Source organism: Mauremys mutica, unplaced genomic scaffold (assembly GCF_020497125.1).
Source record: "Mauremys mutica isolate MM-2020 ecotype Southern unplaced genomic scaffold, ASM2049712v1 Super-Scaffold_100036, whole genome shotgun sequence".
In the NCBI taxonomy this organism is placed as follows: Eukaryota; Metazoa; Chordata; order Testudines; family Geoemydidae; genus Mauremys; species Mauremys mutica.
Genome location: NW_025423256.1, coordinates 2,722,894 through 2,750,765, shown reverse-complemented (window position 1 = coordinate 2,750,765; position 27,872 = coordinate 2,722,894). Strand labels below are relative to the sequence as shown.

Below are 27,872 nucleotides of genomic sequence, written 5' to 3'. Positions count from 1 at the left end.
TGTGCTAATAAGCGATGGTCACATAAACACCACCCTATACCGGAAACCCGCTGACCGCTAATACTTACCTACATGCCTCCAGCTTCCATCTCGGACACACCACACGATCCATTGTCTACAGCCAAGCTCTAAGATACAACCGTATTTGCTCCAATCCCTCAGACAGAGATAAACACCTACAAGATCTCTATCAAGCATTCTTAAAACTACAGTACCCACCTGCTGAAGTGAAGAAGCAGATTGACAGAGCCAGAAGAGTACCCAGAAGCCACCTACTACAGGACAGGCCTAACAAAGAAAATAACAGAACGCCACTAGCCATCACCTACAGCCCCCAACTAAAACCTCTCCAGCGCATCATCAAAGATCTACAACCTATCCTTAAAGATGATCCCTCACTCTCACAGATCTTGGGAGACAGGCCAGTCCTTGCTTACAGACAGCCTCCCAACCTGAAGCAAATACTCACCAGCAACCGCACACCATACAACATAAACACTAACCCAGGAACCTGTCCTTGCAACAAAGCCCGATGCCAGCTCTGTCCACATCTATTCAAGTGACACCATCATAGGACCTAATCACATTAGACATGCCATCAGGGGCTTGTTCACCTGCACATCTACCAATGTGATATATGCCATCATGTGCCAGCAATGCCCCTCTGCCATGTACATTGGCCAAACTGGACAGTCTCTACGCAAAAGAATAAATGGACACAAATCTGACATCAGGAATCATAACATTCAAAAACCAGTGGGAGAACACTTCAACCTCTCTAACCACTCAGTGACAGACTTGAAGGTGGCTATTTTGCAACAAAAAACTTCAAAAACAGACTCCAAAGAGAAACTGCTGAACTGGAATTAATATGCAAATTAGATACAATTAACTCTGGCCTAAACAGAGACTGGGAATGGTTGGGTCATTACACTAATTGAATCTATTTCCCTATGTTAAGTTCTCCTCACACCTCCTATGGATCATCTTAATTACCACTTCAAAAAGTTTTTTCCTCCTGCTGATGATAGCTCATCTCAATTGATTAGACTTTTCCTGTTGGTATGCATACTTCCACCTTTTCATGTTCTCTGTATGTATAAATATCTCCTGTCTGTGTGTTCCATTCTATGCATCCGAAGAAATGAGCTATAGCTCACGCTAAAATAAATTTGTTAGTCTCTAAGGTGCCACAAGTACTCCTGTTCTTTTTGTGGAGTGTCTAAGGAAATTGCTTGTGTGACTTGTGGTTAGCCAGTGGTGTGAAACCAAACTCCTCTTTGGCTGGCTGGTTTGGTTTGCCTTAGAGGTGGAAAAACCCCAGCCTAGGTCTGTAACTGCCCTGTTTAAGCAATTGGTCCTGAACTGGCACTCTCAGTTGGGTCCCGCCAGGACCGTATCGTCACACCCAACAAGCTACACTGAGGCAAAAACTACCCGAGCCTTCCATCCACTAGGGCTGTACATGGCGTTGGCTGCTCAAGTTAGTGATCTTGGGGTAAAAAGGAAATTTTAGTTGTAGAGCAGATGCCGTCCAGGTGCAGGGGTTGGCATTAGCTTCCCCCTTGACCTGACCTAAACTCCATCACTTTTCCTAGTCTAAACAAACCCTGAGCATCACGGTTATACTGTTCCCCCATTTCACAGCAATTGTTAGTCATCAAGTTCCCCCTTCAGAAACCAATTGTTTCATTCCCAGTTGCTCTGATGTTGGTTCAGGTTGTGCTGGGGAGCAGATATTTTTGCTCCCATTTTCCTCACTTAAAATATATTGAACTATAACAAAGTGCAGGAACAACGTAGGGATACGGGAAAATGTCATTTCTCCTCTATAACAGCAGAAGAACATAGGGAATCCCTCTGATTTACCCTGATTCCTCATCACCATCCCAATCTCCCTTTTGTTCAGCTTCTTAGGTCAGTATTTTTTCTAAAGGGCTGGGAAGAGGATTCACTTGTAATTAAACAAAATACCCATGCATTTGGCTACTAAAGCCGCTGTGGCCCAGGCCCTGCCGGAGGTCGCTCCTGAAGAGATCTCCTTCCTAATCAGCTGCATGTTGCCTATTATTTGGGAAATGCAATCCCTAGCTAGGTAGAGATGGGAAACATGGAAGTGACTTTTCTGTTCAGCTCACCCCTGGGAGATTCTACAAATGTGTAGAAAATGAAATCTGTGTTGAATGTGCTATAGCTGCAGAAAGATACCTATTTTTAATAGAGACCTGAGATTTGTTGTCTTACAGGGATTCTAAGTCACACCTGAATTTAGTCCCTAATTTAAATCTGTAGTAAGTGCAGGCCCTGATAAAGGCCCAGTATGAGGCCTGAGGCCTGACCTAAAGTAATGGTCAAGACTTTGCTAACATAAAGCAAAGTTAAGCTGTGAGCCAGAGGTAGGCCCTGCTCACAGAAGCTGGCACGAAAAGGGCTGATGCTGCATAAACATATATTCACCTAGCATAAACATAGCACTAGAACACACTATACTGAAACATTCCATAGATAACAGGAGGACAGGCCGACCCATCCCAATGACAGGGGCAAAAGGGTAAAATGATGGATAGAGTTGTTTTGATCGAACCAACATGTACAAGGTAGAAGGCGGTACCTTAATACGTAGAAAGGTTGTACCTTGCTACGTGGAAGCATACGTCAGGTGTGATGTGTAACTTGTTTGTATCTGTGTATAAGAATGCATTCCTGGGGAGGTGTCTTTGTCCGGCCGAAGGGGGAGTGGAAAGTCCCGCCACTGAGCCGGGTCCATTGCCAAGAGGCACTCTCTCGCAGTACGCCCGGTACACTAAGTAATCTACGGGGACCCTGCACGGGTGTCCGAGGTCGCAATAAACCTAGCCGACGTGGCTTTGCATCTTACTGGACTCTGTGGTTATTGGGGATTCTCGTCGGGTCTGCTGTGTCAGCTACCTGCAGAGCTGGGGCAGCACACAGAGGGAACTCACGCACACAGCCGAGTGATATCAACAAGGAGAAAGCAGAGCACCACACCGGTACCACTCTGACAACAAAATCTGTGCCACCAGATTAAAGAAATAAAAGGGCATAGTTGGGGGAGTTGTACCTCACTGTCGCTACTGATCTGTTGTGCGCTTGGTGAAGAATTCTACACCAGAGAAGTGTAAAATTACTCCAAGGAAGGTCAAAGATTTGACAAGAGCGCAGGTAGAAATTGCAGGTACTAGTGGTTGATTTTCACCCCTGAGATGGAAGCTATGGTGACCTGTGGCCCAGGTAAACTATTTTTAGAACCTGCTCCCTTGTTAAGTGGCATTGATCACACTCCTAAAGGACGCCATGATTAAATTGGCCACAAATGTCTTTTACCGTTTGGATCCAAAGTTTCATGAAGCGCAGAGAGAAACAGCTGATTCCTTCAGAGCCATTCTGTGCCTACGGGTCCCAATCTGGCTGCCTTGTTGGACAAGGAGCACTTCCCTGCTGGCCATACATTCCCTCATTGGCTACCATTGTATCAGATGCGAAGTTCAGACTGCAGGATACTTGAATGCTGAGTCCCAAGGCTGTGGTTTAGTCTAGGCCTGAACAACTCGTAAAGCAGCGAGGGCAATATTACTCCAAAGAAAACAGCTGAGGGATGAAACTCCCCCGGCCCTAACGAACACCCCCAGCACTGGTGAAACACCCTCCCTGCACCACCCAGCCCCCCTGAAACACAGCCCCCCAGCACTGCTTACCCTGCAAAAACAACCCTCCAGTGCCTCCCAGACCTCCGAAACACCCCCCCAGGCCACCCGCCCCGTGGAAACAAACCTTCCTTCCCCAGCACCGCCCCGCCAAAACAGTGGTATTAAACCTTGCTAATATGTTATAGGGGGCCCCTAAGGTAGTATAATTAAGGTAAAAGGAAAATGTCTTTTTGCTAGAAGTAGAATAAGATCTTCCCCCACTTTGTAATCAGTTGCCTGTGGAGTCAATGAGGTGGGACTGAGGAAGGCGTGGAAGGCAGCACCTCCAGACAGCTGCAACCCTTGGAGAGGGGCTGGGAGCCAGACCAGATCAGCAGAACAGGTCAGCCACTGACTCACCATTCACCTCCTCAGCCCCCCCACCCCCCGCTCACCTCCTCAACCCCCCTCCCCTGCCGCCGGCTCACCCAGCCACTCGCCTCAGCCCCCCACGGCTCACCTGCCTGCCCGTCCACTCGCCTCCTCACCTCTCCTCCCCCACCGCCAGCTCACCTGACCCCCCGCCAATGCCCACCCGCTTGTCTCCTCAGACCCCTCACTCCCCCTGGCTCACCTGCCCTGCCCCCACTCACCTCCATTCCCCCCTCCCCGGCTCGCATATTCACCCCCCGCCACTGCCCGCCGCTCGCCTCCTCAGCCTCCCACCCCCTGGCCAGTGATGAGCTGCCAAAATCTTAACAACCAGTTCCCTCCTCACCCCACAGGGGGGTTGTGGCCCACCCCTGCCCCCTGGGACTCCTGCCCCATCCAACCCCCCATGTTCCTTGACACCCCCCCCGGGACCCCTACTCCATCTACCCTCCTTCCCTGTCCCCTGACTGCCCCCTGCCGCCCCATCCAACTCCTCCTCTCATTCCTGATGGCCCCCCTGGGACCCTTGCCCCATCCAACCACCCCTTCTCCCTGTCCCCTGACGGCCCCTGGAACCCCTGCCCCTGACGGTTCACGCGGGAAGCCTGGGAGGGCTGAGAAGCAAATGGTGGCTTTGTGCTCAGGCCCAGGGAGGCAGAGGGGAGGTAGGTGAGCTGGGGTGGGGAGCGGTTCCCCAGTGCCCCCTGGGTTACCTGCTGCAGTGCGGGCAGCCCCCCTGCCCCAGCTCACCTCGTCTCCGTCTCCACCTTGCTGGGCCTGAGTGCGAAGCCGCCACACGGCTTCTCTTCCCTCCAAGGCTTCCTGCGCGAACAGCTGATTAGCAGGGGGAGGGGGGAGAGCGAGGCGGGGCATTCAGGGGAGGAGGCAGAGTGGAGGTGAGCTGGGGCCAGCTGCCGGCTCACCTGCCCCCCCCCCCGCCACTGCCTGCCTGCACGCTTCCTCAGGCCCCCTCCCTGACCTGCTATTGTGTCATACAGGAGGCCTGTGATATGCAGGGGGTCAGATTAGATGCTCTAATGGTTTCTTCTGGGCGTAAAGTCGACTAATTTCTGAAAAACTGAGTGTAGCATTGGGAGCAGCGTCTGATGTTTCCCTGTCTAGCCGGCTTGCTGCCTAGAACGAACGCTCCTGGAGTGGGGTGATCCACAGAGAGTAGCTCAAAGCTGCAAAGTGCCTGGCCAGGGGCAGGACATTGGCACAGCAAGGGAGGGGTGTGGCAGTGACATCACAAAGGCCTTTGGCAGGACCTCAGACTATTGGTCCAAGGTGGTGGGGAGGTGGTGACCTCACAGAGAGATGCTGACATCAGCCAGGCAGGACAGGGGTGAGGGGCCAGGGAAACCTCAGAGACCCCTGTGGCTTTGCTTCAGCAAGTCTCCTTCCCCAGGTCACTCTTTGAGGACTGAGAGAGTATTCGGGTTCACGGACGTGAGCGCCAGGAGGAACCTCTTTCGAGTTTTCTCTTTCCCTTTCAGTGATTTTACTAGAAAACAGCCGTCCCTGTTTAGAAGGTAAGAGCCTCCTGGAGGTTTGAAACCTGTTCAGTCTGATCCATCTGGTGAGAGTTGAATTCTAGGCATGGAAAACACGAGCTTAAGGAGGCAGAATTTTATTGCACACCTGGGATTTTGTCCCTTAGAATCACTGGGGACATTAGGGTTTGTCCTTTTTGTTTCACCTTTTCCTCCATCCCTCCCTCCCTCCTTTCGCTTCTTCTCTTGCTTCTTTTGTCCTTTCTCCTGTTCCCCTCCCAACACCAGGAGGTAGGATGGGGTGGGTGTGTGTGTTGCGGGGGAGGGCTCTGCAGCTCCCACTCTGGGAGGTCCACCCAAAAATGTGGGGCTGAAATAGTGCTCAGGCAGTCAGGACCAGATTAACCTTCTGTGGGTCCTGGTACCAAACATATTTGTAGGCCCCTATGTAGTCACTGTGGGCCTGGTGGGGCAGTGCCATTGGTGCCATAGCATACCCGCTACTGAACCTCAGAGACATTTTTCATTTTGATCACACACCCCTACATGACTGTACGCATTGCCATACACAGCTCCCTCAGCCCCCAGGTTTTCTTATTGAGCTGTACACCCATGTGGGTTTACCAGTGTCCACAGTGAGCAGAACTTTCATAGCGATCAAGGAAACTTCCCACAGATTTATCTCCTTCCTCATTCAGACCTTCTCTAGCCATGTCTCCAGTACCCACCCCCCCATGTCACCAGTCACGGCATTGCTTGAACCTTGCAACGGCAGCACTGGGGACTCTAAATCCTCAGCCCTGGCCCTAGGCAGCTGCAGACTCTGCAGTTAGGCACTTCCCTCCTCTAGGCCATGGCTTTAAATACCTGCGATTCCCATCACCTGCAGCAGAGGCCACCAATTCCCACGCCCCCCTCAGCCAGCACCTAGTCGTGCAGTCCCTGGCAGTGGGGAGGAGGCAGCAGTAGGGCGGGCGGGTGACTGGCAGCTGGGGGGGCGCTGGGCGGTGGGGGCAGCAGCAGCAGGGGGGGTGGGTGACTGGCAGCTGGGGGGGTGCTGGGCACGGGGGGCAGCAGCAGCAGCAGCAGGGCGGGGGGGTGACTGGCAGCTGGGGGGGCGCTGGGCAGGGGGGCACGAGGCAGGGGGGTGGATGTCAGGCAGCTGGGGGGGCGCTGGGCGGGGCAGCAGCAGGGGGGGCGCTGGGGGGGGGGGGCAGCAGCAGCAGCAGACGGGCGGGCGGGTGACTGGCAGCTGGGGGGCGCTGGGCGGGGGGGCAGCAGGGCGGGGGGTGACTGGCAGCTGGGGGGCGCTGGGCACGGGGGGCAGCAGGGCGGGCGGGTGACTGGCAGCTGGGGGGGCGCTGGGCAGTGGTGGCACCAGCAGGGGGGGTGGGTGACTGGCAGCTGGGGGGGGCGCTGGGCGGGGGGGGCAGCAGCAGCAGGGCAGGCGGGTGACTGGCAGCTGGGGGGGCGCTGGGCAGGGGGGCAGCAGCAGGGGGGCGGGTGACTGGCAGCTGGGGGGGCGCTGGGCAGTGGTGGCACCAGCAGGGGGGCGGGTGACGGGAAGCTGGGGGGGCGCTGGGCAGTGGTGGCACCCGCAGGGGGGGCGGGTGGATGGCAGCTGGGGGGCGCTGGGGGGGGCAGCAGCGGGGGGGGTGACTGGCAGCTGGGGGGGTGCCGGGCAGGGGGGCAGCAGCAGGGAGGGGGTGACTGGCAGCTGGGGGGGGCGCCGGGCAGGGGGGGCAGCAGCGGGGCGGGGGGGGTGACTGGCAGCTGGGGGGGCGCTGGGCGGGGGGGGCAGCAGCAGCAGCAGGGCGGGGGGGGTGACTGGCAGCTGGGGGGGCGCTGGGGGGGGGCAGCAGCGGGGGGGGGGCGCTGGCGCAGCAGGACCAGGCCGGTGGAACCTGGGGCCGGACAGTCTCCGGGGGGCACTTTCCCCTCCGGTCCCTTCCCGGCCTCGCTGCGGGCAGAGCCCGGCCCCGCCTCCCCCCCACAGGCCGCTGCGTCTCGGGCCCCGCGAGCTGCTCCCGGGGTCTCGGGCTCTGGCGCGAGGGGGACGCGCCCCGGCCGCGGGCAGGGACCGGCACACGGGGAGGGGGCGGGGCCGGGGGGCTCAGGGCGGGGCCGCTGCTCCTGGGGCGGGGCGGGTCTGAGAGGCGCCGGCTGGGGGCGGGGTCTCTGCGAGGGGCGGGGATGAGATGGGGCCTCCCTTACCTGGGCTGCGGAGGGCGGAAGCGCCCCCGGCGCAGGCTGGGAGATGTAGTTCCCGACTCTCCCGGAAGCGGAATTGACGTTCGCAGAGGAGGCGGGGCCGGGCTGCGCAAGAGCGTTGGGCGCTGAGGCTCTGCCTGGGTCGCGCGGGGCCGTTGGAGCCTCTCCCGGCCGGAGAAGGGTTGGTGCCGTTGGGGCTCTGGGCATGCGCAGATCGTGGCGGGAGAGCCCTTCATTAACCCCCCCCCCGGGCCGTGCCCGGGCGGGGCGGGGCCGTGACTCTGCCCCAGTGCCCGGGGGGGACCCGGCATCTCGCAGCGCCGGGATCTGCTCCCGGGGGGGGCAGCGCCCGCGGGGGGTGCCGGGGGGAGGGGCCCGGGCCCGCTGGGGTCCCTGCGTGGGGCTGGCGGGGGAGACCGGGCTGGGGGCGGGCGGGAAATGTCGGTGCAGCCCGGACATGGCGGGGGAGGGGCAGGTGACCCCCGAGGAGCGGGGAGAGAAAGGGGGGGGCTGAGATCCCCTCGGATTTACCGCTGCCCCCTCCCGTGGGGACCCCCCTCCTCCCCCGTCCTGCCCCCTTTCTCCCTAGAGAGCCACGAGCAGCGCCCAGGGTGACCCCCCCTCCCCCAACCCCTGAGAAGTTCCCTGTACCCCCGCCCCCCCATGGTGCCCCATTTTCTCCCCCCTTCGCCAGTGGCCAGTTCAGGTCTCAGGTTTGGGGGTTTCCCCCATTTCCACCTGCAGGGATTTGTCCTTGTGCGGGTGGGAAATGGTTCCCCCCAGTGATTCCTGAGCTGGGCAGAGGGTGAATGGGCAGAGGCGGGGGGGGCCCTGAGACAGGGACACCTCTGGGCTGGGCTGGGGGGGCCACTCTCTGCTGGCAACGGGGCCTGGGAAGGGCCAGGAAGGGGAGGGAGGAGCAAGTGTCCCCCATGGAGACGGCCCAGCCCCAGGTTTCCCCTCCCAGCTACTTCCCCTCCCCCACCTGCCCAACCCAGCAGCCCCCCCCACCCCATCACCTGCTAGTCACGTTCCCACTCCTGTCCCCTGTGAAAGCCACATCACCGAGGGCTCTGCTGGCCATGTGACTATGTGACAAGAAGAATCTGTCCCAGTCTGTTGTTGATTGAATAACCCTGTAAAATCCTCTCCAGTTTCCCATCTTTTCTCTTGAACTGTTAAATGGTGACGTAAAATCTCCCCAGATGTTGGTTCTTCTCTCTTACATTAGCAAATATTTAGTTTGTGCCCCATTTTCTCCTCAGTTCTGAAATACTGATATCGAATTCTTGAAAATCTTCCCACTTTTCTCTCCAGATATCTGACTGAGATCAGGGCTCTTATCGTACTGAGCGTGTTCCTGTTCTGACAGCTGCTGCAGCGACCCCAACTGAGATCTGGGCCCTGTTCTGCCAGGCACTGCAGAGACCGCAGGTGAGATCAGACCCCACTGTTGTGCCAGGTAAAACAGACCTGGACTGAGATCATGGGCCCCTCCCTTGTGCCAGGCAGCGCATGACTGTGACCCAAACTGCTGCCTCCATTGTGCTGGGCACTACAGAGACCTCGACTGAGACCTGTGTCTCCGTTGGGTCTGGCCCTGCACCCCCCACTGTACTGGGCACTGCACAGACCCTGACAGAGATCCTGGCGCCATATTTTGTCAGATGCTGCAGGGGCCCTAAACAAAATCAGGGATCCTGTAATGCTGGGAGTTGCAAAGACCCTGACTGAGATCAGGCCCCTATTGTGCAGGGCTCTGCACAGACACTGACCAAGATCAGGGTCCCCTTTGTGACAGGTGCTGAACAGACACCAAGGGTATCTCTACCCTGCCATTAAAACCCCCAGTGGGCTCAGGCGAAGGGGCTATTTAATTGCAGTGTAGATGTCTGGGCTCGGGCTGGGGCCAGGCTGTAGGACCCTGTGAGGTGGGAGGGGGCCAGACCTTGGGCTGCAGCCCCAGCCGGAACATAGACACCACAATTAAACAGCCCCACAGCCTGAGCCGTGTGAGCCCAAGTCAGCGGGCACGGGCCAGCCGCCGGTGTCTGACTGCAGTGTGGACATGCCCACAGGGACAGAGAGGCCTTGCCACAAAAAGCTCAAAGACTAAATAGGCCAATGGTGGGAGGTGACTCTCCATTTTACAGATGGGGAAACTGAAGCTCAGAGAGCTGAAGTAATTTGCTCAAGTTTGCATGGAGAATTTGGGGCAAAACTGGGAACTGAACCCAGATTGTTTGAATTCTTGCCTCTCCCCTTAACCCCAAGCCCAGCTTGTGTGTGTACAGCGTTGTTTTGGTCAGTGTTTGCCTTGCATTGGCTTCCAAGGGAGGCTGTGGAATTTCCTTCACTGGAGGTTTTTAAGATCAGGTTAGAGATACACCAGTCTGGGAATGTCTAGGGATACTTGGTCCTGCCTCAGCACAGGGGGCTGGAGTAGACGCCCTCTCAAGATCCCTTCCAGGCCTACAATGAAATAATTCTCTTTTGTGCTGTGTCCTGTTCTACACTGAGCTGTTTTGCATGGTGCCATTTGGAACTGCGATCGCACCATGTTGTGTAGCAGTTTTATGATGCCTCAGCTTGTTTGGTGCCTGTGCTGTGTTCGTTTGAGTTGAGCTATTTTCCATTGTCTGCTTTTGCCCTAGGATGTCATCGTTTGCATCGTGTTGCTTTCTTCTCCTTTGTATTGTCATTTTATGCTGTGGAGTGTAGGTTGTGGTCGTCGTCCCCCCCGAATTGCCTGTTGTGGTGGGTTTTATTCTGTATGTTGGGTTTTTATTTGTATATATTTCATGGCATCCTAGACATGTAGGGCTAGATAAGACCTCAAGATGTCATCAAGGTCCTGCCTCAGCAGAGAGAGCTGGACAAGTATCTGTAGATTATCTCTGACAGAGCTTTGTCCTACTTGTTCTTAAAAACGTCCAGGGACAGAGACTCCCCAGCCCCCCTTGTAAGACTATTCCAGAGCTGAACTGCCTTAGCTCTGGGGACACCCACACAGATTGTAGTGGTGAGCAGCTCTGGAGAGAGAGGAGACCCCAGTGAGTGGGCAGCTGGGTAAAGAGACTGAAGTTGGGAGGAGAAACATTGATGTGTCCAAGGTCACCCAGGCTGTCCGTGACCGAGCTAGAAATAGGTTCTAGTGCCACCGTACTGCTGTTTCTGAAGGTCTCTGCCACCCTGGTGTTTTAGGCACTGGTGCAAACCCTTAGTACAGACAGAATTTACACTAGTGCACTCTGGCACTGGTGCACCATGTCCCTGTTTGAAGGTTTGAGGTGGGGGCTGGGGGAAGTGACCTCACAGAGGCCTGGGGCTGGCTGAACAGTGCAGCTGGGAAGGGAGGGGCAGCAGTGAGTGCTGGAGGTATGAGCCAGGAGCACAGCCCCACAGGGCTGGACACTGACTTCTCCTGACCCAGGGGACACCCCCCCAACGAGGTGGTTTGTCCATGGATGCACAGGCTGTCTTGGCAGGGCAGCTCACCTGCAGTCCCTGCACACCTCTTCCTGCAGCCTAATACAGTGTGCTCGGGGGACCTTTCCAAGCTGCGGGTGACGGGGCTCTGGAGTTAACAGGGTCTGTTCCTGGCTCTGTCACGGACCTGTTCAGTGACCGTGGGGAAGTCACAGCCCCTCTCTCTGTAACGCTGTCCCCAGTGACTCGAGAGCACGAGCACCAGCCTCGGGCAGACTGGCAAGAAGCAGGGAACAAACCCCAAATTGGGTGTGAGGTCTGTATGGAGATTTCACCAACCAAGTATCCAGTGTAAACGCTTCAGGCTCTGTAACAGCATTAACATGGAATCACAGACAGTCCCCTTGGGTGATCCCATATATCTCACCATGCAGGTGAGCTCACCTTTGTGACAGATGGTCCCTTACTCCAGGTGTTCTCAACCTTTTTCTTTCTGAATCCCCAATGACGGAGATTCCACAACTTCCCTAGGCAATTTATTCTAGTGCTTAACCACCCTGACAGTTAGGGAGTTTTTCCTAATGTCCAACCTAAACCTTCCTTGCTGCAATTTAAGCCCATTGCTTTTTATCCTGTCTGCAGAGGTTAAGAAGAACAATTTTTCTCTCTCCTCCTTGAAATGACCTTTTATGTACTTGAAAGCTGATCATGTCCCCTCTCAGTCTTCTCTTCTCCAGACTAAACAAACGCAATTTTTTCGTTCTTCCCTCATAGGTCATGTTCTCTAGACCTTTAATCATTTTTGTTGCTCTTCTCTGGACTTTCTCCAATTTTTCCACATCTTTCCTGAAATGTGGCACCCAGAACTGGACACACTATTCCAGTTGAGGCCTAATCAGCGCGGAGTAGAGCGGAAGAATTACTTCTCGTGTCTTGCTTACACCGCCCCGACACCAAGTCCTGCCTGCCACCTCTGGAGGGTGAGGAGCCCTGGTGGGCCAGCCTCTACTCCACCCTGGTCCCGAGGCCCGCCGGGGATATCAGTTGGCGGCTCCTCCATGGGGCCGTGAGCATGGGCGTGTACTTGGCGCGGTTTACCCCTGTCCCAGACACCTGCCCCTTCTGCGGCGTGAGGGAGACCCTGGTGCACGTTTACTTAGAGTGTGCCAGGCTGCAGCCCCTATACCGGCTCCTCACCAATATCCTCTTGCGTTTCTGGCTGCACTTTTCCCCTCACCTCCTTCTCCATGCACTCCCTATCCGTGGCCCCACAAAGTCGCGGGACCTCCTGGACAGCCTCTTCCTCGCCCTGGCTAAAATGGCCATCTACGCGACCAGGGAGAGGCAGTTGGCCAATGGAGACTCCTGCGACTGTGGGGCTTGTTTCCAATCCTTAGTCCGTTCACATCTCTGGGCGGAGTTCCTCTGGGCGGCGTCCGCTGGCTCCTTTGACACCTTCGAGGAGCAGTGGGCGCTGTCCGGGGTTCTCTGCTCGGTGTCCCTGTCAGGCTCCCTTCTTATGACCCTTTGACCGCACTCCTGTCCCTGTTCTTTTATTAGTTGTCCCCTGAAATTAGTGGGTTTCTGAGGTCCTGTGGATCCTCCCCTTAGGCTGGGGGGATCCGTTAGCATGGGGTGGGCTCCTGCCCGCCCCGTTTCCAGGAAACCCAATAGATACAATACTGCTGCTAATACATCTTAGAATTATACTTGCTTTTTTTGCAACAGTGTAACATTGTTGACTCATGTTTAGCTTGTGATCCACTGTGACTCCCAGATCCGTTTCTGCAGTGCTCCTTCCCGGGCAGTCATTTCCTGTCTTGCATGTGTGCAAGTGATTGTTCCTTCCTAAGTGGAGTACTTTGCATTTGTCCTTATTGAATTTCATCCTGTCTACTTCAGACCATTTCTCCAGTTTGTCCAGATCATTTTGAATTTTAATTCTGTCCTCCAAAGCACTTGCAACCCCTCCCAGCTTGTTATCATCTGCAAACTTGATAAGTGTAACACAGAGACTCTGTTACTGGGAGGGTTTCAGAGGGTGTCAGAGGGTTACACCCTGGTGGGAGGGGACTAGGCGTGTACTGGAATAAGGTCACTCTGTGCTTCACAGTGTGGCAGAACCTAGAATGTCCATTACCAGGGAAAAATGCTGGGGGGAATCGACATATGGAAAGGACAGAAACCCTGTCTGAACTCACATTGCCCTTCTCGCCCTGGCAGGCTACACAATAACGTCCACATTTCGCCCCAAATCATCCCCTCCAGGGGAAGGAAATGGCTGCAATGGAGCTGGCTCAGGTAGGGATTCTCAGGGAGCTGGTGGTGGGTTCTGGTTGGAGGGAGAAGAGCAGTAAATGTATAGGAGGGTGGGAGGCAGGAACTATCTAGGGTGTGGAATGGGAGGGGAAAGGATGTGACAAACCTGCTGAGACTTGTGTACTCTAGGGTGTGATGGGTTGTCACCCCGGGGTGCAGTCTGGGGAGTTTCTGGGAACCGCTGTGCCCTCTAACCCTCAAGCTGGGCTGGTCCTTCTGTCACGGAGTGTGGGGGAGTCCGGTCCTGCACCCCCCTGCCTGGGACTCACAGTGACTCTCAGCCAACCAGTAAAACAGAAGATTTATTGGGCAACAGGAATGCAGGTTACAGCAGAGCTGGGAGGCACAGCCAGGACCCCTCCATCAAGCCCCTCTGGGGTCCAAGAAGATTTGTCCCCTAAATTCCAACCTCCCAGCCCAAAACCGAAACTAAACTCCCCTCCCTCCAGCCGGCTCCTTCCTTCGTCCACCTTCCCGGGCAAAGGTGTTGACACCGCTCCCTGCTCCCTGGCTCAGGTTACAGGCTGAGCACTTGTCTCTCCCCTAAAGTAATCCCCGGCTCTCCCATCTCCCACACAGATAGCCCCTACTCCATCACAGCTCTCCCCCTTTGAGACTGAACTGAGCGGGGTCACTCTGCCCAGTGACCTGAGGAAGTTCAGGGCCCCCTCTCCGGGACAGCGCGTCCGCTATCAGGTTGGCACTTCCCTTCACATGAACCACGTCCATGTCATAGTCCTGCAGGATCAGGCTCCACCTCAGGAGCTTGGCGTTGGCTCCTTTCATCTGGTGCAGCCAGGTCATGGGAGAGTGGTCGGTGTACACGGTGAAGTGTTGCCCAAAGAGATATGGCTCTAGTTTCTTAAGGGCCCACACCATGGCCAGGCATTCCTTCTCGATGGCCGCGTAGTTCTGCTCCCGGGGTAGCAACTTCTTGCTCAGGTACACGATAGGGTGTCTCTCCCCCTTTTCATTCTCCTGCATTAACACCGTCCCCAGTCCCGTGTCTGAGGCGTCGGTGAACACCATAAAGGGCTTGTCAAAATCTGGGTTTGCCTATTACCTTTGCACTTCTCAGCCTTTATGGTTAGCCCAGCCTTCTGGAGTCGGTCCAGCACTTGTTTAACCTGGGACACGTGGTCCTCCCAGGTCTGGCTAAAGACGCAGATGTCGTCAATATACGCCACGGCAAAACTCTCCATCCCCCGCAGGAACTGATCCACCAGGCGCTGGAAGGTGGCCGGCGCTCCCTTGAGGCCGAAGGGCAGGATCAGAAACTCGTAGAGCCCCAGAGGGGTGATAAAGGCCGATTTCAGCCTGGCATCTGCATCCAGCAGCACTTGCCAGTAGCCCTTTGTAAGATCCATGGTGGTGAGGTACCGAGCGCCTCCCAGCTTGTCTAGGAGCTCGTCAGGCCTGGGCATGGGGGTAGGCATCAGATACGGTGATGGCATTGAGCTTTCGATAGTCCACACAGAACCGGATCGACCCATCCCTTTTGGGGACCAGCACCACCGGCGAGGCCCAAGGGCTGGAAGACGGCTGGATCACGCCCAAAGCCAGCATGTCCCTGACCTCTCTTTGTAGGTCCTGGGCAGTTTTCCCGGTGACCCGAAAAGGGGAACATCTTATAGGGGGATGTGACCCAGTCTCTACCCGTTGGACAGTCAAATTAATGCGTCCAGGCTGGTTGGAAAACAGCTGTCGGTATAGATGCAGCACCCCTGTGATCTCAGCATGCTGGGCCAGGGTCAGCTGATCAGAGAGGGGAATTGCCTCCAGGGGGGAACCAGCTTTTGTCCCAGGGAATAGATCCACTAAAGGGTCATCTCCCTGCTCCTCCCAATGTCCACACATGGCCAACACCACATTCCCCCTGTCATAGTATGGCTTCATCATATTCACATGGTGCACCCAGCGGTGATCAGCCCGGTTCGACAGCTCCACCACATAGTTTACCTCATTTAGTTGCTTGACAACCTTGAAGGGCCCTTCTCAGGTAGCCTGGAGTTTGTTTTTCCTCATGGGGATGAGAACCATCACTTGATCCCCGGTGGCGAAGGTGCAGGCCCGTGCCGTGCGGTCATACCAGACCTTCTGCTTCCTCTGGGCTCTGGCCAGATTCTCCCTGGCCAGGCCCATGAGCTCGGCCAGTCTTTCCCGGAAGGTCAGGACATACTCCACCACTGACTCTCCATCGGGAGCGACCTTCCCTTCCCATTCGTCTCTCATCAGGTCCAGGGGCCCCCTTACCCGCCTTCCATATAACAGTTTGAAAGGCAAAAACCCAGTAGATTCCTGGGGTACCTCCCTGTACGCGAACAGCAGGTGAGGTAAGTACTTGTCCCAGTCCTGCGGGTGCTGATTCATAAATGTTTTTAGCATCATCTTTAGCATCCCACTGAACCTTTCCACCAGCCCGTTGGTCTGGGGGTGATACGCTGAGGCCCAGTTGTGCCGGACCCCACATTTCTCCCACAAGCACCGGAGCAGGGCCGACATGAAGTTGGACCCCTGGTCCGTTAAGACTTCCTTGGGGAACCCCACCCGGCTGAAAATGGTCAGCGGCGCATCTGCCACGGTGTCTGCTTCGATAGAGGACAAGGCCACCGCCTCAGGATAGCGAGTGGCGAAGTCTACTACCACCAGAATGTATTTCTTCCCCGACCGGGTCGCCTTGCTGAGAGGTCCCACTATGTCCATGGCCACCTTCTGGAAAGGTTCTTCTATAATGGGTAAAGGCCTCAAAGCTGCTTTCCCCTTGACTCGGGCCTTCCCCACCCGCTGGCAGGGTCACAGGATCGGCAGTACTGTCGAACATGGGTAAAGACCCCAGGCCAGTAAAAGTTCTGTAGCAGCCTCTGCCTGGTGCGCCGGATTCCCTGGTGCCCTGCAAGAGGGATGTCATGGGCCAGGTACAGCAGCTTGTGGCGAAACTTCTGGGGAACCACCAGCTGCCTCCTGATCCCCCGTGACTCCACCTCCCCGGGGGGAGCCCATTCTCGGTACAGGAACCCCTTCTCCCACAGGAACCTCTCCTTGCAACCTCTCCTCATGGTCTGTACCGCACTGAGGTTAGCCCGTTCCCTGGGCTTCCGCAAGGAGGGATCCTTCTGCAACTCGGCCTGGAACTCAGCAGCTGGGACAGGGATGGGGACCTGTTCTCTCTCTCGCTGGCTGGGTCTGAGGCCGCAGCCCCTCTGAGCCGTGTCCCTGGTCGGTCCCTCCCCTCGGGCAGAGTACCTTCCCCGTTGTCAGGGTGCAGTGCCCTGCACCGACTCTGACTACGGGTCACGACCAGGGCACCCCGGGCATTGCTGGGCCAGACCTCCAGGTCCCCCACCATTAACACCTCCGTGGGCAAATATGGGTGTACCCCCACGTCCTTGGGGCCCTCCTTGGCCCCCCACTTCAGGTGTACCCTCGCCATGGGCACTTTGAATGGGGTCCCGCCCACGCCCATCAGGGTCAGGTAGGTGTAAGGCAACATCCGATCTGAGGCCACCACCTTGGGTCGGGCCAGCGTCACCTCTGCGCCCGTGTCCCAGTTCCCAGTGACCTTTCTCCCATTTACCTCCAGGGAAACAAGGCACTCGCTCCGCAGGGGCAGCCTCGCCCCCACCCTGTAAACCAAAAACTCGGAGCCTGGAGCATCCAGCCCCCCAGAGGAGCTGACCTGGGGCCCTCCTCCCTCCTTCGACGGTGGTACGCGGCCAGCCTCCCTTTCCTGGGAACACTGCCCCTCGTCCAGCTGGGTCTCTACCAAGTTAATCTGGTGTGAGGTCGGTCTGCTCAGTCTGTCCTTGAGCCTGGGGCACTGGGATCGTATGTGGCCCCTCTGGCCACATTGATAGCAGCTCATGTCCCCTTGGTCCCCTCGATCTGGTCGGTTGTCCCTGACGCTAGGCATTCCCCTTGGGAGGGGGTTCTCCCGATTCCCCCTTTGGGTGGTCCCAGGATGACTCTCTCTCTGCATCGCAGCGGGCCTGTTCCTTTGGGGCTCCTCCCTGCCACCCCCCCGACCGGCTCTTCACAAAGTCATCGGCCAGCCGCCCTGCATGTTGCGGGTTCTCCGGCTTTTGGTCCCTCAACCACAGCCTCAGGTCGGATGGGCACCGCTCATACAGTTGCTCCAGTAGCAGCAGTTTAATCACGTCCCCCTTCGTCTGGGCCCCATCTGCCCACTTGCTGACGTATCCCTCCATGCGGACGGCTAGTTGCAGATAGGAGACCTCAGGGGTTTTATACTGACTCCGGAACCTCTCCCGGTACATCTCAGGAGTCAGCCCAAACTCGCGCAGCAGGGCCTGCTTGAATAGTTCGTAGTTCCCTTTCTCCGCCTCTTCCAGCTGGCCGTACAATGCCACGGCCTTGGGGTCCAGTAAGGGGGTGAGAACTCGGAGCCTGTCCACAGGATCTAGCTGGTGCAGCTTGTAGGCCATCTCAAAGGCATCCAGGAAGTCATCCATGTCCTTTCCCTCCTTACGCTGGGGCAGGATGCACTTACCAAAGCTCTGCGCAGTCCTGGGCCCCCCCTCACTCACCGCAGCCGGGGGCTCACTGCCCCTCAGCCTCACCAGTTCCAGCTCATGATGATGCTGTCTCTCTTTCTCCTCCCGGTCATGGTCTCTCTGTCGCTCCTCATGGTCTCTCTGTCTCTTTCTCCTCCCGGTCATGTTCTCTCTGTTTCTCACGATCCTCCAGCTCTCTCAGTTTTAGCTCCTTCTCCCATTCCAGCCGCTTCCGCTCCACGGATGCCGAGCGTCGCCGGGACGATCCCCTGCTGGGGGGTGAGCTTCGCCGGGAGGATCCCCTGCTGGCCGGAGGGGTCACAGTGCCCTCGGTATTCACTGGGCTCCTCCCCGCCCTTCCCCTAGGCATAGGGATGGGGGGTCTCGGGAAGCCCTCAGCTGCCGGCTGACCACTCCCAGCTGGGACAGACACTGGGGCCTGCGCTGCATCTGCCAGGCTGCTTCCCTCAGACACTGGGATCAGTTCATTCAAGTGGTCTCCCTCCTCCAGCTGGGCAATCAGCTGGTCCTTGGTGAGCCTCCCTCTGCGCAGCCCCCTCTGCTTGCACAGCTCCACCAGGTTGCACTTACGCCGCTTGGCATACATCTTCCTGCTGGCCACTCGCAGGCCGGGGAGCTCACCGCTCCCCACGGTTTCCAGGGAGACCCCTAGTGCACCAGCCCTTCTTGAGGTCACCACCTCTCTGCCAGGGTCAAGCCGCAGACTCCTCCGCCCCTGGGACTGCTCGCTGCAATCCCCCGGGGGACCCTGTTACTGCAAATTCTTTCTCTCTGGTCACACACTCCCAGGGGTTAATTACCCCTAAAATTGTCCCTTTCTTTTACTGCTCCCCAGTCACTTACTGCAGGAAGCGCCGTCCATGGGGGTGCAGTAAATCCCACTGTTGCCACCAGTTGTCACGGAGTGTGGGAGAGTCTGGTCCTGCACCCCTCTTCCTAGGACTCACAGTGACTCTCGGCCAGCCAGTAAAACAGAAGGTTTATTGGACAACAGGAATGCAGGTTACAGCAGAGCTTGGAGGCACAGCCAGCACCCCTCAGTCAAGCCCCTCTGGGGTCCAGGAAGCTTAATCCCCTAAATTCCAACCACCCAGCCCAAAACCAAAACTAAACTCCCCTCCCTCCAGCCGGCCCCTTCCTTTGTCCACCTTCCCGGGCAAAGGCGTTGACACCGCTCCCTGGCTCAGGTTACAGGCTGAGCACTTGTCTCTCACCTAAAGTAATCCCTGGCTCTCCCCCACACAGACAGCCCCTACTCCATCACACCTTCTCACACTGCTTTGCTGGACATTCAGCCAGCCTCTTTAAGCCCTGTTATCACCCAACACGACAGCAGGTGGCGCCATTTAGGGTATGATGGGTTGTCACCCCGGGGTGCAGTCTGGGGAGCTTCTGGGAACCGCTGTGTCCTCTAACCCTCAAGCTGGGCTGCCCCTTCTCATGCTGCTTTGCTGGAGATTCAGCCAGCCTCTCCATTGCCTGTTATCACCCAACACGAGAGCAGGTGGCGCCATACACCCAACTAAGCTACCTGAGCGCTTTACCTAAGCCACTCAAGGAGAGAGAGAAGACAACAGCCAATTTCCCTGCAATAAGTGTTAGCAAACAGATCAAAGCAGGTGACTTAGCAAATGACCAAAAACTCAAAAAAGCCTAACATACTATCTGGATAGAATTTTTGAATTAGCAATTTCTCACCCTGACTGATGATAGAAGCAGTCCCCCAAGTTTCCATACACAAGCTAGAAATCCCTTTACCCTGGGACCAGCACATCCCCCAGTTCAGTCTTTGTTCCTCAGGTGCTTCCAGGAGTTCTTTTGTGTGCGGAATGAGGCCAAGAGATGCCATCACACCCCACCTTATGTAGCTTTTCCATATGGCAGGAACCCTTTGTTCCAAACTCAGTTCCCAGTCCAGTTTGTGACACTAAATGGAGTTTAGTGTCAAATGGTCTGGTCACATGCTCTAGCATGTCCTGCTGAGTCATAGTAGCCGTGACTCATAGGCTGGCTGAAACATTCACAGGAAGGCTAAGCTCTTCCACGGTCCATTGTCTTTGTTGATGAGCCATGAACACTGTCTGGCTTCTTTGTTGTACCTGAAAGGCTTGTTGTGGCTGTTACCCAGAGTAAGCACAGTTGAAATACAGATACAGAGTCAATATCCATAACTTCAGATACGAACATGATATGTGCACACAGGGCTGCCAACAGGGGAGTTTGCAGGGGGAGGTGGAAGGGGGAGGCACCGTGTCCCCTGTGCTCCCCAGGTAAGAATGCCGAGCGAGGCCGAGACAGCAGCAGCCATGAGCCAAGAAGCAGAGGACACACCGAGGATGAGAGCATGCAGCAGCTGCGGTATGTACCTGGTCCTAGCGGGGGACCCAGAACAGTACTATGTATGCATGAAGTGCCGCCTAATAGAGCTGCTGGAGGAAAAGATCCAGGGCCTAGAGCTGCAGGTAGAAACTCTGATAGAGAATAGAAGGGGGTTTGAGCAGCTGATGGAGCAATGGCAAGCAGTAACTGAAGGGGAACGCCCAGGGGCACAGGGGGGAGCAGGGGCTGAGGCCAATGAGGGGGGACCACCAGATGAGGCAGATGGGCGGTGGAAGCATGTGACCGTGAGAAGCAGGCCAAGGAAAAGGAGAGCCAGTGAGGGGGAAATTGAGCTAAGGAACAGGTTTGAAGGTTTGGAGAATGAGGAAGGGGTAAAGCAGGTGGTAGCTGACGGTGGGAGGCCAAGGAAAAAGAGACGAGCGGCCAGTCCCATAGAAAAAGGGGAGGAGTCTATGGAGGTAGCACCAAGTTTGGGCCCAGGGAGGATACAGGATGGCTTAAGGGGAACCACAAGGGATGATAGGAATGGAAGGAGCTTGCAACCAGGGGGGGACGGAGGATAGGTTAGAGGACCGCACTGTCCCCAGGCGAAGGCAGGTCTACGTGATTGGGGATTCCATACTGAGAAGGTTGGACAGGCCTGTGACCAGGGCCGATCCGGAGAACAGAAGGGTGTGCTGTCTACCGGGCGCTAAAATACGGGATGTGGACTGAGGTTGAAAAGGATCCTAAGAGGAGCAGGTAAGAACCCTTTGGTCATCCTACATGTGGGAACGAATGACACGGCTAGATTCTCGCTAGAAAGGATCAAGGGAGACTATGCTAGGTTGGGTAAGACGCTCAAGGAAATTGAGGCTCAGGTGATCTTCAGTGGGATCCTACCTGTCCCTAGGGAAGGGCGCCAAAGGGGTGACAGGATCGTGACGATTAATAGTTGGCTGAGGGAGTGGTGTTACAAGGAGGGCTTTGGGATGTATGGGCACTGGGAGGCTTTTGGGGACAGACAACTGTTCTCACGGGATGGGCTCCACCTAAGTAGGGAAGGAAGTAGACTTCTAGGAGGGAGGCTGGCTCATCTGATTAAAAGAGCTTTAAACTAGACACTGGGGGGAGACGGTTGGGAGAGGTCCTGGTGCTCTCCACGCCAGATTTGTACATTGGGAGTGAGAACAACAAGATAACAACAGATATAGCCAGAGGGGGACAGTTAGGTGTAAGGAAGAGGGGGGGGACGGATACTAGATCTACAAGTCATACTGGAAGTACTGGGTCCCTAACAAGTTGGGTGAAAAGAGGGAGAGGAGCCCAACAGGAAAAATTAGGATGTTTGTTCACCAATGCGAGAAGCTTAGGTAACAAAATGGAGGAACTGGAGCTCCTGGTCCGAGAATTGAAACCGGATATCGTAGGAATAACCGAAACATGGTGGAACGGTAGCCATGACTGGAGTACAGGTATGGAAGGGTATGTGCTATTTAGGAAGGACCGATGCAAAGGTAAAGGTGGGGGAGTAGCATTGTATATCAATAATGAGGTGAAATGTAATGAAATAACTAGCAATGCAATGGATAATACGGAGTCTGTCTGGGCAATGGTCACATTGGGGAAGAAAACTACCAGAGCCTCACCCGGGATAGTGCTTGGGGTGTGCTATAGACCGCCGGGATCTAGCTTGGAGACAGATAGAGAGCTCTTTAATGTTTTTAAGGAAGTAAATACTAATAGGAACTGCTTGATCATGGGGGACTTTAACTTCCCGGATATAGATTGGGAAACAAATGCTAGTAATAATAATAGGGCTCAGCTTTTCCTAGACGTGATAGCTAATGAATTCCTTCATCAAGTGGTTGCTGAACCGACGAGGGGGGATGCCATTTTAGATTTGATTTTGGTGAGTAACGAGGACCTTGTTGAGGAAATTGTTGTAGGGGACAACCTTGGCTCGAGTGATCATGAGCTAATTCGTTTCAAAATAAATGGGAGGATAATCAATAGTGCATCTGAGACTAGGATTTATGATTTCAAAAGGGCTAACTTTACTAAATTAAGGCGACTAGTTAGGGAAGTGGACTGGACTAACATACTTAGGGATCTAAAGGCAGATGACGCCTGGAGTTACTTCAGGTTGAAGTTGCAGGAGTTGTCAGAGGCATGTATCCCGAGAAGGGGAAAATGGCTCATAGGTAGCAGTTTTAGACCGAGCTGGATGAGCAAGCGTCTTAGAGGGGTCATTAAGAAAAAACAGAAAGCGTACCAGGAGTGGAAAATGGGAGGGATCAGCAAAGAAACCTACCTTATTGAGGTCAGAGGGTGTAGGGAAGCAGTAAGAAAGGCAAAGCGACGGGTGGAGATGGACCTAGCGAAGGGGATTAAAACCAATAGCAAACGGTTTTTTAGCCATATAAATAGGAAGAAAACCAAGAAAGAAGAAGTGGGACCGCTTAAAACTTTAAACGGAGTGGAGATTAGGGATAATCTTGGAATGGCACAATATCTGAACGAATATTTTGCCTCGGTCTTTAATGAGGCTAATGAAGGGCTAAGGAATAGTGATAGAGGGACCGATGGGAATGAAAATATGGGGGTAGACATTACGGTATCTGAGGTAAAAGCCAAACTTGAACAGCTTAACGGAAGTAAATCGGGGGGCCCGGATAATCTTCATCCTAGAATATTAAGGGAATTGGCGAGTGATATTGCTAGCCCGTTAGCGATAATTTTTAATAAATCTCTAAATTCGGGGATTGTACCGTTTGACTGGAGATTAGCGAATGTAGTTCCTATATTCAAGAAGGGGAAAAAAAGTGACCCGGGTAACTACAGGCCTGTTAGTTTGACATCTGTAGTATGCAAAGTCATGGAGAAAATCTTAAAAGAGAGAGTGGTTCCGGAGCATGAGTCCGATGGCAACTGGGATAGATTACAGCATGGATTTACGAAAGGTAGATCGTGCCAAACCAACCTGATCTCCTTCTTTGAGAAAGTGACAGATTTTTTAGACAAGGGAAATGCGGTAGATCTAATATATCTGGATTTCAGTAAGGCGTTTGATACGGTACCGCATGAGGAATTACTGGTTAAATTGGAAAAGATGGGGATCGAAATGAAAATCCAGAGGTGGATAAGGAGCTGGTTAAAGGGGAGACTGCAGAGGGTCGTATTGAAGGGGGAACTGTCAGGGTGGAGGGGGGTTACCAGTGGAGTTCCTCAAGGTTCGGTTTTGGGTCCGATTTTATTCAATCTATTTATTGCTGACCTGGGAACCAAGAGTAGGAGTGGGCTAATAAAGTTTGCGGATGACACCAAGTTGGGAGGTATTGCCAATTCGGAAAAGGATCGGGATATCCTCCAGGGAGATTTGGATGACCTTGTAAACTGGAGTATTAGAAACAGGATGAAATTCAATAGTGAAAAGTGTAAGGTTATGCATTTAGGGATGACTAACATGAATTTTAGTTATAAGCTGGGGACGCACCAGTTGGAAGTAACGGAGGAGGAGAAGGACCTAGGAGTCCTGGTTGATCGTAGGATGACTATGAGTAGGCAATGTGATGTGGCCGTTAAAAAAGCTAATGCGGTCTTGGGATGCATTAGGCGAGGTATTTCTAGTAGGGATAAGGAGGTGCTAGTCCCGTTATATAAGGCGTTGGTGAGACCTCATTTGGAGTATTGTGTGCAGTTTTGGTCTCCCATGTTTAAGAAGGATGAATTCAAACTGGAACGGGTACAAAGAAGGGCCACTAGAATGATCCGAGGAATGGAAGGCCTGTCGTATGAAAGGAGACTTGAGGAGCTCGGTTTGTTTTCCTTAACCAAAAGAAGGATAAGAGGAGATATGATTGCACTCTTTAAATATATCAGAGGGATAAATACCAGGGAAGGAGAGGAATTATTTCAGCTCAGTGCTAATGTGGACACGAGGACAAACGGATATAAATTGTCAGTCAGGAAATTCAGGCTTGAAATTAGACGAAGGTTTCTAACCATCAGGGGAGTGCAATACTGGAACAGCCTACCGAGGGAAACAGTGGGGGCGAAGGACCTCCATGACTTTAAGATTAAGCTAGATAAGTTTATGGAGGAGATGGTATGATAGGATAACGGGCTTAGTCAATAGGTCAATTAAGGGCCACACTGAAGTAAATAGTACAATGGGTCAATGATATGATATAACATTTTTCAAGAGGGTATAGCTGGAGAGTCTTGCCCGCATGCTCGGGGTTCAGCTGACCGCCATATTTGGGTCGGGAAGGAATTTTCCTCCAGGGAAGATTGGCAGTGGCCCTGGAGGTTTTTCGCCTTCCTCCGAAGCATGGGGCAGGGGTCGCTTGCTAAAGGAGTGGGTGGAGCGGCTTATGTGGCCTGCATCTTGCAGGAGGTCAGACTAGATGATCATAATGGTCCCTTCTGATCTTGAATTCTATGATTCTATGATTCTAAATAGGACAATCATATTCAGCAAATCATAACTTTTCCAATGACACTGAACATGACGCATCTTGCACAAAATGCCTCATAATTATGTCCTAATCATTTGATAATCATACCACTAGGCTGCATGTGGGGTGTAGTGTCAGGGCCTAATTTCAAGGCACAGGTGTTTGGGAATGGAACTTCCCCTCTTTGTGGAACAGGAAATAACCCTCTAGCCATGGCTGTGAAAACTACCCAGACTCCCAGTGCTGAAGCCTGAACCAACTGACACTTCATTAGTTACCACCAACCCCGATCTTTGTGGCAACTGCGAACTTTATCCGTGATGATTTTATATTCTCTTCCAGGTCATTGATAAGAATGTTAAATAACACAGGGCCAAGAACCAATCCTTGTGGGAACCCCCTAGAAAGAAATCTACTCAAGCATGGTTCCCCATTTACAATCATAGTTTTTAATCTATTTAATGTATGTTGTGTTTATTTTGTATCATTCTAGTTTTCTAGTCAAAATGTTGTGCTGAACCAAGTCATATGCCTTACAGAAGTTTAGGTGTATTTCATCAATACTATTAGTTGCAACCAAACTTTTGATCTCATGCAATAAGGATATCCAGTTAGTTTGATTGGATCTGTTGTCTCTGAACCTTTGTTAATTGGTACTAATTATATTACCCTCCTTTCATTCTTTATTAATTAAATCCATATTCGCTGCTCCATTATCTTGCCCAGTATCAGACTAACACTCTCATAATTAGCTGGGTCATCTCTTTTACACTTTTAAAATATTGGCACGGCATTAGCTTTAGTCCAGTCTTCTGGAATTTCCCCAGTGTTCCAAGTCCTAATTATAATCACCATTAAAAGTCCACCACACTCCTCCACCAGGGCTTTCAAAACTATTGGGATACAAGTTATCTGGACCTGCTTATTTAAACATGTCTAACTGTAATAGCTGCTGTTCAACATCCTCGTGAGTTATTGTTGGAATGGAAAGACTGTCGTCGTCAACGTCTTATATGACTTACATCATCCGTTTTTCTCCAAATCCAGGAGAGAAATATTTATTGAACACTTTTACCTCTTCTACATTATTTTTGATAATTCTGCCATTTCCATCTAGTAATTTGCCACTTCCATTGTTAGGATTAATTTTGTACTTAATATACTTTTTAAAAACTTCCTTCTTATTTTCATTAATTGGTCATTGATTTCTGATAGCTTCCCTTGCCAACTTTCTACAATTCTGACCTTCTATTCTTTACTATTGACTTCCCCTTTCTTCCATATATTTTATTTGGAGAGTGGTGGGATTCCTACCAGGGAGCCACCAGCAGGGTCCAGAGCCAGCCCCATCTCCTATATTAAGCTCTGGCTAGTAGGTATGTGATAAATGTGAAGATCCTGCCTCCGTCTGTCAGCTGGGAGACACAGAGGTTCTCTCTTTCCACCCTCTGATGCCTCCTGGCTGCTCTAAGCAAGGTGGGGTGGGACTCTGTTAACATGTGACTCCCGGAGCTTCCATTTCCCTGGTGCTGCTGTTCCGTGAATAGTGGGGCTGTGAGTGGGGCAGCAGGTACTGAGTGTTGGACTCTTGCTCTTTCAGGGGCCGGTGACCTTTGAGGAGGTGGCTGTGTATTTCACCAGGGAAGAGGGGGCTCTGCTGGACCCCACTCAGAGAGCCCTCTACAGGGGTGTCATGCAGGAGAACTATGAGAATGTGACCTCGCTGGGTAAGGAGTCCTGTCCCCTGGCTTATTAGAAGCTGTGGGGTCTCTGAAGAACCTGAGTAGTAATAACTTTATACCTTTATTTGTCATACAAGTTTCCTTGCTCCCCCTTTTTTTGCCTTATCTCCCACCCACTAGTATCATTTGCCTTTTTGGTGCCGTCAGTCATTTTAAAATTGCATTTAATGTATCCTTATTGGATACATTAATAACTGTAGCTTTCATGCCTATTCCTCATTTTAAGAGGAAAATATACCTCCTATAGAATTCTAAATTGAGTAAATAGGTGTATGACTCATGCATGGCTTGTGTGACAGTCAGATGAGCTCCTATTTTGATAGGAGAGCGTATAATGTTGCCATTCAGGACCCCACGGATGAAGGGAGGACAGAGCTGTGGGAAGGGAGGAGAAGAGGGGAGTAGATAATTCTGGGGTGTCAGGACATGGGGAGGGTGTGTGCAGGGTTAGAGCTAAGAAGCAGCAGGGAGGGATGAGGTTGTGAGAGATGAGGAGGGAACACAAGAAGCTCCCAAGGTGCCGGCAGGTGGTGCTGGCTGAGAGTAATGGGAAGAAGTGGAGAGGAGTGTGGAGGAAGGGCACCGAGGAAGTGGCTCGTTGTCAGGTGCTGAAGCTAAGTGGCCTGTCCTTGTGGAAGAGTGGGAGCCCTTGGGGGTCTAGTGCACTCAAGGGGCACCTCCCAAGGACTGTTTAAAAGCCAGGGCATTGCACAGATCCTATGGATCCATGACCGTGCCAGAGGTTCAGCCTTATGGGAAAAATATATAAAACAAAAAAAGTATCTAAATGCGTGTTTACCATCGCTCCCTCTCAGTCCTCAGGGGAATCCCTGATCTGTTCCAAAGTGTATTAAAACCTTCCTTAAAGGCTTACCTCTTGGTTATCAGGTCATGTCCATTTGTTAGAGGGTTTTCCCTTCACCCTCCCACTTCCCTGGTTCTTGTCACGCAGACAGCAAGCAGCAAATGACCAGAAGTCTGAAGCACAGATAATGCGATGTTTATTGGGTTTATTTCCAAGCAAGCATATTCCACTGCCCTAATGAACTTACACCTAGAAAAAATAATTATGCAGCAGACAGAAACAATTAGAGAACCAGACTGATTAACAAGGTTAAAGTGGTGGCCATAAAGATAAAACAGTACAGAAATGAGGGTTTCACAACCATTGATAAGTGATTTCTTTCCAGACAGGCTGCTATCAAACTAAGTTTTCTTTATCCATCTTAAGATCTGTATCTTTATCTGGTGGCGATGGGCACTATCAGGACAGGATCATCTTCCTAAC

At 53.4% G+C, this 27,872-nt stretch overlaps 1 long non-coding RNA gene and 1 pseudogene across 1 annotated transcript; both read left to right on the top strand.

The window, feature by feature from the left end:
* LOC123358289 overlaps window positions 1–27,872 on the top strand; it is an 83,805-nt pseudogene that overhangs the window by 52,123 nt on the left and 3,810 nt on the right.
* LOC123358290 lies at window positions 13,451–21,051 on the top strand. The gene is made up of 3 exons (XR_006575708.1): window positions 13,451–13,513; window positions 20,266–20,421; window positions 20,991–21,051. It is a non-coding gene; the product is annotated as an uncharacterized LOC123358290 (long non-coding RNA).